This window comes from Gopherus flavomarginatus, chromosome 3 (assembly GCF_025201925.1).
Source record: "Gopherus flavomarginatus isolate rGopFla2 chromosome 3, rGopFla2.mat.asm, whole genome shotgun sequence".
Classification (NCBI taxonomy): domain Eukaryota; kingdom Metazoa; phylum Chordata; order Testudines; family Testudinidae; genus Gopherus; species Gopherus flavomarginatus.
In genome coordinates this window covers 256,322,255-256,334,567 of record NC_066619.1, presented here as the reverse complement: position 1 = coordinate 256,334,567, position 12,313 = coordinate 256,322,255, and positions in this window count along the sequence as shown.

Below are 12,313 nucleotides of genomic sequence, written 5' to 3'. Positions count from 1 at the left end.
CCAGAAATGTCTCTACCTAAACAGAACAGTGAAAAGTCAAGAGTTTAGTATGTTTGGCTTTGGGGTGTGAATATTTTCACACAGCTTCTAATCTTCACCCTGTTATTTAGTAACAGCATTTATAGATCCCTCCCTATACTGCCTGGAGGCCAAAAACACTATCAGAGCTTCTACTATCATACAGACTGCTAATGAAGATTCACCTTGAGCTCAAGACGTAATACTGCTGCTTTTGAATTCTTATTGTGCAATGCATATAATAGACAGCAAATATGTAACTTGTTTTTTCTTGTGAAGGGACCAGGAGTGAATTTGAAAAAATAACTGAGTTTACTAAGAGCTTAATTCAGTTATGTCAGTGAAACTGTGTGAGCAGGCAGAAATAGTTAATTCAACTTTGAATCGGTTAAATATAAACACACACACAACTCCCCCAGAACGGTAGTGAGATACTGTATACTCACCCATTGAAACCTGAGTTAGAAGCTTTGTAGCCTACCGTCCGGGCTCAGGCTCATGCAGAAATTCATAATTTTTGTCATTTTCAAGGCAAAAATACCCATTTTGTTGAAACGATCCAAAGTTAAATTTGTGAGTTGCAAAATGAAGGCACTGAATTTCTCAGCACTCTAGAGCAGCCTGCATGAATGTGTCAGCCTGCTCACGTGCAGTGATCACATCTCATTGCCTCATTTCAGTGTCTTGTTTTCAAGTTACACCACTCATAGTAACATTTTATATTAAATCCAACTATTGGAGGAGAGTGGCAAATTCATGGCCTTCGGCATAATGATGGACAAGGTTATGCGGAACACCCTCTTCCCTTGACAGCCTCTGCACTAGGTGCTCTCAGCCAGGGCTGTCCTTAGGATTTATGGTGCCCTAGGCGGGATTATTAAACTGGTGCCCCTGTGCCTTTCTTGCTCTTAGCAACACAAACATAAGCTTACACTACTGGAAAACTTGCCACATGCATGTTGTTAAAACCAATTTAACTTAATTAAGCACATTGTAATGCTGATGGACTAGCACTAAAGAAGTAGCACTATAGAAACAATTCTGATTTGACAGAATGATGCAAATAATATAATTTTTTTAAATTTGTCAGCATTTTATTGGAAATTTCTATGCAGAGGTATTGAAACAAGGATTTGGTTTTAATTTAAAACAATCTTTCTGGCTTTTTTGGCGGCAAAATCAGTAATAATGTCATCGTATGACAAAGACAAAGTCATGTCTTGTTTGACTGAAAGAATAGCAAGACCAATCAAGTGTTCCTGACTTCTTGTAGAGCGGAGATTGTTTTTAATGAGCTTTAGTTTTGAGAAACTCTGTTCTCCTGATGCTCCTGTTACAGGAATTGTCAGCAGAATATGAGTGGCAATGTACACATTAGGATATATGTCAACAAGTTTGCTGGTATGAGTAAACTGTACAACGTCCATCATCAATTTTGCATGTGGCAACATTGATGACAGTGTACTCAATTCTTCATACAGTTCAAGTCCATTTAAATCAAAATGATCACTGTGCTTCAGGAGGCTCTCTAGGTCAGGGGTCCCCAACGCGGTGATCGTGGGTGTCATGGCGCCTGCAAGGGCCTCTCAGTGCACCAGCGTACTGGCTGGCGGACGAGCATCCGCCAAAATGCCACCGAAATTCAGTGGTGATGCCTCTGGATGACGCCGCTAAGCAGCGTCATCCAGAGGCGTCGCCGTTGAAATGCCGCCAAATTTCAGCAGCATTTTGGCGGACGCTCGTCCACTGCCACGGTCCTTCGTCTGGTGACCACCAGATGAAAAAGGTTGGGGACCATTGCTCTAAGTTCTTTCACTTTGTCATTAGTTGCTCTTGTTTTCCTATTTCGTTGAATTTAGTCCTGCTCAGCCCGCTACCAACTGAGTGAATGGAACCCCAGGCTGACAGCGGGTTGAGTTGCTCAGCCAGGGTCTCAGCCACCTGCCTGCTCAGCCCGCTGCCAGCCTGGGGTTCCTTGGGGGTCCCCAGGCCAGCACTGGGTGCTCAATGCGGCCAGTGGCCAGGACCCCAGGTGGCAATGGGGCAGCAGCCGGAACCCCAGAGCAATGGCGGGCTGAGCCACTCAGCCCACCACCGCATGCCATCAAAAATCAGCTCGCGTGCCACCTTTGGCACGTGTGCCGTAGGTTGCTAACCCCTGCTCTATACATTAGTAAGGAGATGAGCATATTACAGTTGTTGGAGGGCTCTATTTAGCAGTAACAGGGCTATAGGAAAGTCAGTCAACCTTTTTTTGTTTCTCTGATGAAAACTGGCCCACTCCCTTCCCCATACCAAACTTGTGACAAAAAATTGTCAACAACTTAATTTTCTGTTTTTGGCTAAGATATTGATTTTAAAAAAAATATTGAAATTGAATTCAGGATTGTTAGCAAGCATTTTTGACAAACAAATTTGTTAAATGACAATCTAAATGGCAACGCAGTACTGCTTTCATGCTTGGCTCATCCCCCAGCCTGCTGGTCCAACAGCTGCAGTAGAGGAGATAGGTGGAAAACTGCAGGACCTCAAAATCCACCTCTTGGGGTGCAGAGTGGCAACAGCAGCAGCAAACCCTCAGGTCCGATCACACACCAATGGGCACCACTGCCAGCCCAACGGACCATGGTGAAGTTAGCACAGAATCTGATCTCAGGAACGGGACACCCATGGAGCCACAGCAGCTCATCCTGCCCTGTGCAGCTCCCCCCGGATGAGATGGATCGCTGCCAGCCTAGGGGAGAGACGTGCTCCCCAGCTAGGGTGACCAGATCCGGATGTCCTGATTTTATAGGGCCAGTCCCAATATTTGGGGCTTTGTCTTGTATAGGTACCAATTACCCCACCTAGGGTGACCAGACAGCAAATGTGAAAAATTGGGACGGGGGTGGGGGTGAATAGGAGCCTATATAAGAAAAAGACCCAAAAATCAGGACTGGCCCTATAAAATCGGGACATCTGGTTACCCTACAGGTGAGTTCCTTCCCCCACCCCTTCCCAGAGACCCCAGCCGCCAATCCCCTCCCTCAGACTGTGCTGCATTCATCTCTCTTTAGGACCCAGCAGCCCTGCTCTTACATGCTCCACTGCTTCCCATCTGTCCGGGCTCCCAGCAGAGCAGTGCCCCCAGACCTAGTGGTGCCCTAGGCGCCTGCCTGTTCTGCCTATGGCTAAGGACAGCCCTGCTCTCAGCTCTGATTACATGGATACTGTATCCAGTGCTTTCAGTTTTCGAAGTAGTGTAGACAGCCTACAGGAGAAGAGGAAGGCTTTTAATTCCTTCTCTTTTTGGTGGAGGAGGTTGCAAGGCAGCAGCGCCATTTACGAGGACAGGTGGGGGGAGGCTATAGTTGTTCCCCCCACCCCAGTTTTGTAGGAGAGGTCTACTCACCCTAGCCCCAGACAGAGTTCTTAACTGCAGCACAGCTTGAGTGTGATATGTGAGCTGGGAAGCTGGGAGCAGTTTATTTATAAATAGAGGCAGGGTGATTAAGATAACAAAGGGCTTGTCACCTTGTAAATTAAGGATCGGATCCTTAGATGATCCTGAAAGCATTGCCAGGCACTTCAGTTAAAAGATACGAAACAAAGTGCAGGAATAAATGGTGAAAATGGAGAGAGGTAAATAGTGGTGTTCCTCAGGGGTCTGTACTGGGACCAGTCCTATTCAACATATTCATAAATGATCTGGAAAAAGGGGTATGCAGTGAGGTGGCAAAATTTGCAGATGATACAAAACTACTGAAGATAGTTAAGTCCAAAGAAAATTGTTAAAAGTTACAAAGGAATCTCACAAAATTGGGTCACTGGGCAGCACAATGGCAGATGAAATTCAATGTTGATAAATGCAAAGTAATGCATATGGCAAAATATAAACCCTATACACACAAAATGATGGGATCTAAATTAGCTGAACTGGTCAAGAAAGAGAACAAGTCTTCAAATGCCTAAGTAGCCCCTGGAACCACAGTTAAAGTTGCCTCCATTACTGAAATCTGAAATGGCACCCCTGTTGCATGGCTGGAAGTGTTTTTTTCTTGGTTCAGTGCGATAAAAAAGGGTTGATCTAATGCTTAGGTTGGTGCATTGCGTTGCAGATGATGCTCTGTAAACAAACCATTATTGTTATTAAAAAGACCTCACAATGTTGGCAACTTGCAATTTTATCGCGAGTCACTTGATCGTTGATGTTCATCTTAACCCCATATTTAAGATAATTATTTAAAATCTCATGATTTGGGGGACTGGCTCATGATTTTTGAATGCTTTTGGTAATACTGGTATTAAAACTAAAGAAAATCAAGGATCATTGAGTTAAAATCACAATACTGGGTTACAGAACAATGGTGGGTCTTTTCCACTCTAAATCACATGCATGCTACTATATTCATACATTTTCTAGAACTGTCAGACAAGCAAAAGACTTACACTAGTTATACCCATCCAAATGAAATCTTCGGAGGTGTACCAGTGAGAGAGAGGGAGAAATGCACCGTGCAAAATAAACTCAGACTGATGTGGATGTAAATGGAAACAGTTTAATTATATATTCCAAACATGTCCCACTAAATTAATTATAATAAACCCTGGGTACAGAAATGAAACACAATACAGATCTCAGCATCTAGTAACAAAAATTACAAAGGCAACTTTGACAATCAACCACTCTTTGCTAAAACAACTTGCAGCTGGAGGGCTCAAGCAAAAAAGACGACATCGGGTTATGAATCATAATAAAAACACCTTCTTTAAATTTTCAAAGATTCTGAGCTATACATACCTCAGTAAATGCAGCAGGTCTCTATGTATGTGCCAGTCAACTCAGAGTGCTGCTATAAAATTTCAGATCTCTTTCAATCTGTGCAGTTCTGGGTTTTATTTATTTTTTTGAGGAAAACATCGTATTCAATCATTTATACTGTCATCTTCAGAAACTAAGGTGCTTGAATTTGCACACTTCTGGTAGCTAAAAAAATCTCTTCGGGATGTGTAAGGGCTATTTTGTTGTGGCTCTTTTGTGTTAACTAAGTGATTTTTACATACTCTTGTAAATGATCCTATAATGATTTGAAACTAAATCCTCAAATTTCTCCATTTTAAGAGACTGGAACATTGTTTTTTTGGGTGGAAGGTTGGTCTATGAAGTATATTTGCCCCTATTTTGTACTAGATAAAGGGCATACAATAATTACAGGGCTTTTATACTTTTCACCTGTTTTACTAATGTCAAGCTACCCTAGAAAGCATAGAAACAGTGTAAGGGAAACTAGAATAAATATTCAAATGCACTCACATTTCACAGACTATTAAATACATGTACATATATGAATGTCCCTAGGTTGTTAATCCTAGAGGCTGAAGTAGTCTATTAACAGAAGAAGTCCAATATTGGCAGTGGTCCAATGTGGCATAGAGGCACCCAACCCTGCCAATATGCCTCAAGTTTATTCTTGACAAGGTACCTCTAGAATTTAGGAGCTGCCAATTAGTGGCTCAAAGGATGCCAGTGGTGATAAAGAGTTTTGTCACAGGAACAATTGTCCACTAAGATTTACTGAAGCCACCAACTTGTTATTGTCCAACAGTAAAAATAAAAACAATTAATGTTCTTGGCCCCGGACTTTGTGCGCAGTCTGTAATTTTTGTGTTTATCAGCTGTCTTGGTTTCACTTGAGCATTGAACCAATCACAAATGTCAGCTATTGCTTTGTGATCCACAGGATGGTCCAGTGGTTAGGTCTCTAGCCTGGGATTTGGGAGACTTCAGTATAAGTCCCTGTTGTGCCATGGTCTTCCTGTGTGACCTGGGTGAGTCACTTAGACCTTCAGTTCCTCCTGTGTAAAATAGGGATAATGCTTCCTTATCTTGCAGGGGTGTGTCATGTACTTCTTTACCAGATATGGACTGGCTACAGAGCTTGCTTATCTACACCAGCTGTGACAGGTTTCAAAGTAGCAGCTGTATTAGTCTGTATCCACAAAAAGAACAGGAGTACTTGTGGCACCTTAGAGACTAGCAAATTTATATGAGCATAAGCTTTCATGGGCTACAGCCCAATTCATCAGATGCCTAGAATGGAACATATAGAAAGAAGATATATATACACATACAGAGAACATGAAAAGGTGGAAGTTGCCATACCATACTCATAATCATAAAATCCTTTAATGCTCTGACTGAGGTTCTATGGTATTTTATACACAGCACCACCTAGTGGCTGAACAGTATGATACAGTTCAGCAGTCCATCACTGGGCATTATGATAGATCAGCGGTAGGCAACTTATGGCATGCGTGCCAAAGGCGGCACGCCAGCTGATTTTCAGAGGCACTCACACTGCCTGGGTCCTGGCAACCCATCTGGGCGGCTCTGCATTTTAACTTAATTTTAGATGAAGCTTCTTAAACATTTTAAAAACCTTATTTACTTTACATACAACAATAGTTTAGTTATATATATTAGACTTTTAGAAAGAGACCTTCTAAAAAGTCAAAATGTATTAGTGGCATGTGAATCCTTAAATTAGAGTGAATAAATGAAGACTCGGCACACCACTTCTGAAATGTTGCCAACCCCTGTGATAGATAAATACGTTACAAATTGTGAGGTGCTCAGACTCTACAGTTAGGGAGCCATATAAGTACCTAAAACAGATACTGTCCAGTTCCTGAAAATAGATCTCTTAAATATTGCATGGATTTAAAAGAAAATCTCTTTTCTCTCATTCTCACCTGTTTCCCTTACTGTGTAACTCAGGTTCTCCTGCCCAGTGCAGTTCTGATCCTGTCCCTCATCTCCCAACCTACCTCTAACCTAGATCTACATGTAAATAGTTTTAAAAGCACCCATCACCCAGCTATATTAAAAAGAAAAGGCTACTGAGGCTCACTGTGGCTGCAGTTTGAAATGCAGTATGGATATCTGTTACTGGCCTGGAATCTGTTACTGGATAGAAATAACTGAATAGCCATTTTAGACTTCAGTCTTACCAGTTCAGTACAGATAACATCGCTGTCCTGCATTTAGTTTTTAATTATGTACTTTGAAGTCAGATTGTTGCTTTTCAGTGATTAGCTATAATAGGAATGTTAAATTACATTTTCAAAAACAAATTTACTATTGGTTTCTCTGTATTATATTACTAATTTGAATTTGTATAAGAAGAAACTGCTACAGAACTCCGAGAGCTTGATATTAATGAAGTAAAAGGTGTATTTGATCCTACTCAGGAGACCTTTAGATGCTGGCAGGGATCTTGAACAGCACTGAATTCACATACTGTATAACCAACAATACAGAGAGAAATCTGTGAGACACTAGGACCATTCTTGGAGTGAAATGACAAGCCAAATTGCATCTTAGCCTTCATCAGCAGGAGAGAGGTGTGCCACATTGCTGCTATTGAAAATACCAAGGAGGATTAAAATCTCAGATCTCCAAAAACTAAGTCAGAGGTATCAAGAGAATTAGAGAAGAATGTATTTCTTTGACCAGGTAGTTTTTGAAAACAGCCTGGGCAATCTGGGTCCCCTCCTCTGCCCCCTTGTTTTAGAAAAGGATACAGTATAAAATTTCCAAGTTTCAAACTTTGAGCCTGATCCTACAGTTCATCAGCAAAAACTCCTATTGAAGCATTAAGTTGGGAGCACCAAGGGGTAAAGGCCCTATCTTTTTATCTGCTTGTAAAACTCCATTCATACTTGTGTTTTTATGGAGCAGATTTTGATATTCTTACGTATGCTGAGCAGCAACCTACACGACTAATAGTCCCACTGAAATCATTTGTTGGTCCCCACTACCTACAAACTGCATCATCAGTGCATCCCTGTTGCATGAGAGTGTCATGTGAATTAGTATCCCAGCACTCAGTAACCTTACAGAATATTGATGTTGTCATAGAGTGGCTCCTCCTGCAGCAGAACCAGCATGTCTGCCTTAGTTTTCCCATCAAAGACCCCAGTAACTGCATGACAGCTCTTTTGCTATAATAATGCTTCTCCTTGCGCCCAAGTTTAATACCAAAACATACATCAATTAATCCCCAGCAAAAAGTCCAAAACAATCCGTTTCCCAGTGGATATAGTCTTTAGAACCTCGCTCATCCCAGCAGGCACACCTCATGGTTGGGAGTCCTTCCATACCATACTCCAGTGTCTTCTGCCACACCGAGGTTCCATGTTGGTCCTTTTCTGTCCCTCTGCCAGGACTGCCACTCCAGCCCCACAGTCTCTCTGCTGGGAGATCATCCTCACCGGTGAGCATCTCTCACTCCTGGCCCTCTTACAGTTTCCCTGGTCCAACTCTCCAGCATGGAGACATCAGCAGGTAAACCCCTCCACTGCTCCCTCACCTTCAGGCCTTGGCTTCGGCTTTCCAGTTTAGATGTCAGCACGCAACTCCCTCTGCTGCTCCCTTGCCTTCAGGCTTCTCCCAGGAACCAACTATAGCTTCCTTCCAAGGTACTGCTAGCCTCTGGCAGCTCTCACCTGCCCTGTGCCTAAAGGACTCAATCTGTGCTCTGAGGCAACCCTTGCTCACCCAGTCTTTGGCCCTAAAGATATGGCAGAAGTGTGAGGGCCTCCTGATTCACGGATCTGACTGCACTAAACCATGTAAAACACTCACACATTAAAGCTATACTTCTAAAGTAACTCTATGGAGATGCTAATAAGCTCCAGTAAGTCATTCAGCAGTAAAGCAAAATACAGAATCTTAGGTGGTGATAATTTACAAGAGAAAATGTCTTATTTATACAAGCACCTGACATTTTTCACTCTAGTTATATAACACATCATAGATAAGCTGAACAGCCAATGGGACAAATTGTGCTCTTGGTAGCATCCCTGCCCCATTTGTATGAGACCTGATGAGTCTTAGTACCTACTCTTGTCACATACTTAATATTCTATGGCATATGTCTGTGTTTCTTATCATTGACAATATTTATGCAAGCTTTTTGATACCAACTGTCAAAAGCAAAAAACTACAATAAATCAGTAACTAGGTCCCAAAAAACTTTAAAAATAAAAAATAAAGGCTATTTATAAACACTGACATCCCTTTTCTAAGTAGTCTGTTTTTTCTGAATGATTGAACTTCCTTGGCTGGTAAGGAGCAATGCAAATACCTATTGCAAACATCTGTGTTTGCAGTGTTTGAAGGAAAATGTAGGGGGCGAGGGAGGATTTCTGTGCCTCTGGTGCAATGGTATTTATTCATTTCTATATCAGGTACCCCTCTTCCATATCAAAACCGCCTTCCCGTCTAGCTTGAACCCACCTGTGACATGGTCATGGTGGGATGGCTGTGGTCTCCTGGCAGCTGTTAGCCAATCCTGCACTCCCCCAACCCCAGCTGAGAATCTGTGTTCTAGTGGAGTCCAATGCCCTCAGCCTCTGATTAATTTTTATCTTTGTTTCATAAGGATATGTTTGAAGGGCAAACTTTTTTGTTCTTTGGAATTCAGCAAACTGGCAAATGCTTTCAGAAACATTCCTACCCTACCCTAGACCTGCCCACAAGGGGCTCTTACCATGTTTGTCATTGTATTTGAACACTAAATTATAGGGTGTGTAAGAATTAGAGGGCCACATCCTCAGCTTGTGTATAGTGAATAGCCCCATTAACTTCAGTGGAGCTATGCCGATTCATACTGGTTGAGGATCTATCCCAGAGTAACTAACTTTCTCAGTGTATCCACCAAATCCTTGAATCAAGTATTTTCATGACCCAAAATCTCCTGGATCTGTGCTGTGGGCCAGTCCTGAAGGAAAGCCCCATTCTTCTGAGGGGCCATGTGATAGATCTGTGGATCTGCTCACAGCTGATTGTTATTCTTGGCAGTCGGAGGGAAAAGGAGGAGATGGTTTTGTGACTGCTTTGACAGGTGGGGAGAGAGGAAGAAAGGTGACATGCTGTGGAGGGTTGGGATGAAGGGTGCACCTTCCCCACGGCCAGGGCCAGCTCCAGGCACCAGCACAGGAAACAGGTGCTTGGGGCAGCCAATGGAAAGGGGCGGCGCAGCCAATGGAAAGGGGCGGCACATCCGGGTCTTTGGCGGCAATTCGGTGGTGGGTCGCTTAGTCCCTCTCGGAGGGAAGGACAAGCCGCCGAATTGCTGCCAAAGAATGAAGCGGCATGGCTTTGTTTATTTATTTATTTATTTTCTCTTCACCACGTGGGGTGGCAAAAAAGCTGGAGCTGGCCCTGCCCACTGCTCAAAAACATAATTGTGTGGCTAATCACACGACTGCCCGGGGGGCCCTGCAGAGACACCGCCACAAAGGCAAATTCAACACTTCAAAAAACAACCAAACAAAAATGATATAGGGCTAAAAGGAGGGGATCTTTAAATTCTCATACTTGCCAGGTATGCTATGGAAAAGCATGTACACATGCTCCAACTTCAGTTCTGCTGGAGAGAGCTGTGAATTGGAAAAGCATTCAAAATCCTGGTGTGCAAGTAAGCACATCAGGTCTCTCCTTCCGCCATCACCTGGGTTCAGAGCTTCCAGACTGGGAGTGCTACATGGTCATAATGTGAATAGATTAAATAAATGTTCTCATAAAAAGTCGTAGCTTTTCAAACAGCTTTACCCAGGGCAACTGTGCAACCACAGAGACATGTCTCATGCTTGGTTAGCCCTCACCTATGACCACAGTCTGCCCTGGTGCTAGTAAAGCTGGACACATGGCCAAACACATTAAAAGCAAACAAGAATATTTGAGGCATAGAATTTGGGGAAATCCTTCCACTATTCTATTGTGACAGTAAATGGAAATGAAGCTGGTGTTTTCAGAAGTACCACAAGAGGGTAGTAATAGGCAGAAAAAACAGTGCTAACTTTATGCTGGAATGATTCCTGTAGGTGTCAGGCAGTGCTTTTCTTGTGTCCTGCTTTAGAGTAATGGCAGGACCTTTGTTTTACTGTTTTAAAGCAGATTGTTATCCACTTGATTTCTCTCCTGCTTCTTCACACTACCTGGGAATGCAAAGGCGACCTTTATGGTTCATCTCTGCTTTGGACACATCTCTTTGTTTTGGGGCTACAAGTATTTTTCTCCTGGCACCTATACCCTGCTGTCAATTACATCACAAGTCAACCTCTACATAGATATAGTGCACCAGTCCCTGTGGCAGCACGGCACCTTCTTTGCACTCACACTTCCACTGGGTCTCCTTTGAGAACCGATTAAAATTATTGATTAAGTGAGTAGAGCTGTGGCTGGCAAATTTCCTCCTAAAGACTTTTCAAACATCTTCTTCAAGAATGGAATCCCAGGCATCTTCCTAAACCCATCTCACATTGGGCAGCCCATTGCGTTGCCCAGAGTAACTAGCTTTTAAATGCTAATGTGGATGCTTTAGTTCTTTCAGAGGACAACTTGTACTGTTAGATACTCTGGAGGTTAGGGTTGTGCAAGGAGCTGGATCCTTGATTCTGAGGCCTCACTCAGCCCCAACATAATATAAAGCTGCTGGCAGGTTCTCTCCAGCAATGCAAAATTGCCAAGGTGGATCACAGCTCTGACACTTCTCCCCCCTCCAGGAAGGGGAGAGTCAGCAGTTCGGGGCCCAGAGTAGCACATCTGCACCAACAGGAAGTTCACCTCTGACAATCAGTTGTAGCCACTTTTCAGCCCCTTTGTGCATCTAGGCCAGAGGTAAGTTACCCTTGGGGGTGTGCAGAGGTCTTCCAGAGGGTCCATCAATTCATCTAGATATTTGCCTAGTTTTATACTAGGTTATATAAAAAGCACTAGCGAAGTCAGTACAAACTAAAATTTCATACAGACAATTACTTGTTTATACTGCTTTATATACTACACACTGAAATGTAAGTACAATATTTATATTCCAATTGATTGATTTTATAATGATATGGTAAAAATGAAAAAGTAAGCAATTTTTCAGTAATAGTGTGCTATGGCACTTTTGTAATTTTATGTCCGATTTTGTAAGCAAGTAGTTTTTAAGTGAGGTGTAACTTGGAGGTACACAAGACAAATCAGACTCCTGAACGAGGTACAGTCATCTGAAAAGGTTGAGAGCCAGTGTTCTAGAATAACTCAAAAGGGTTGGAAATTGATTAAACAACCTGCCCCATAGAATTCAAATATAATGATAAATGTTGAATTTATATGTCACTTTTAATGTCATAGAATCAAAATTAGCAGCTAAACCAATATACGGACTCTATGTGTGGTCTACCTCACACACGCCACTGAAATTCAGCAAACCCTGGGGTGAAAAATAGCAACTGCTTAACAGCAGGCAATAACCAGGCCTGTGAG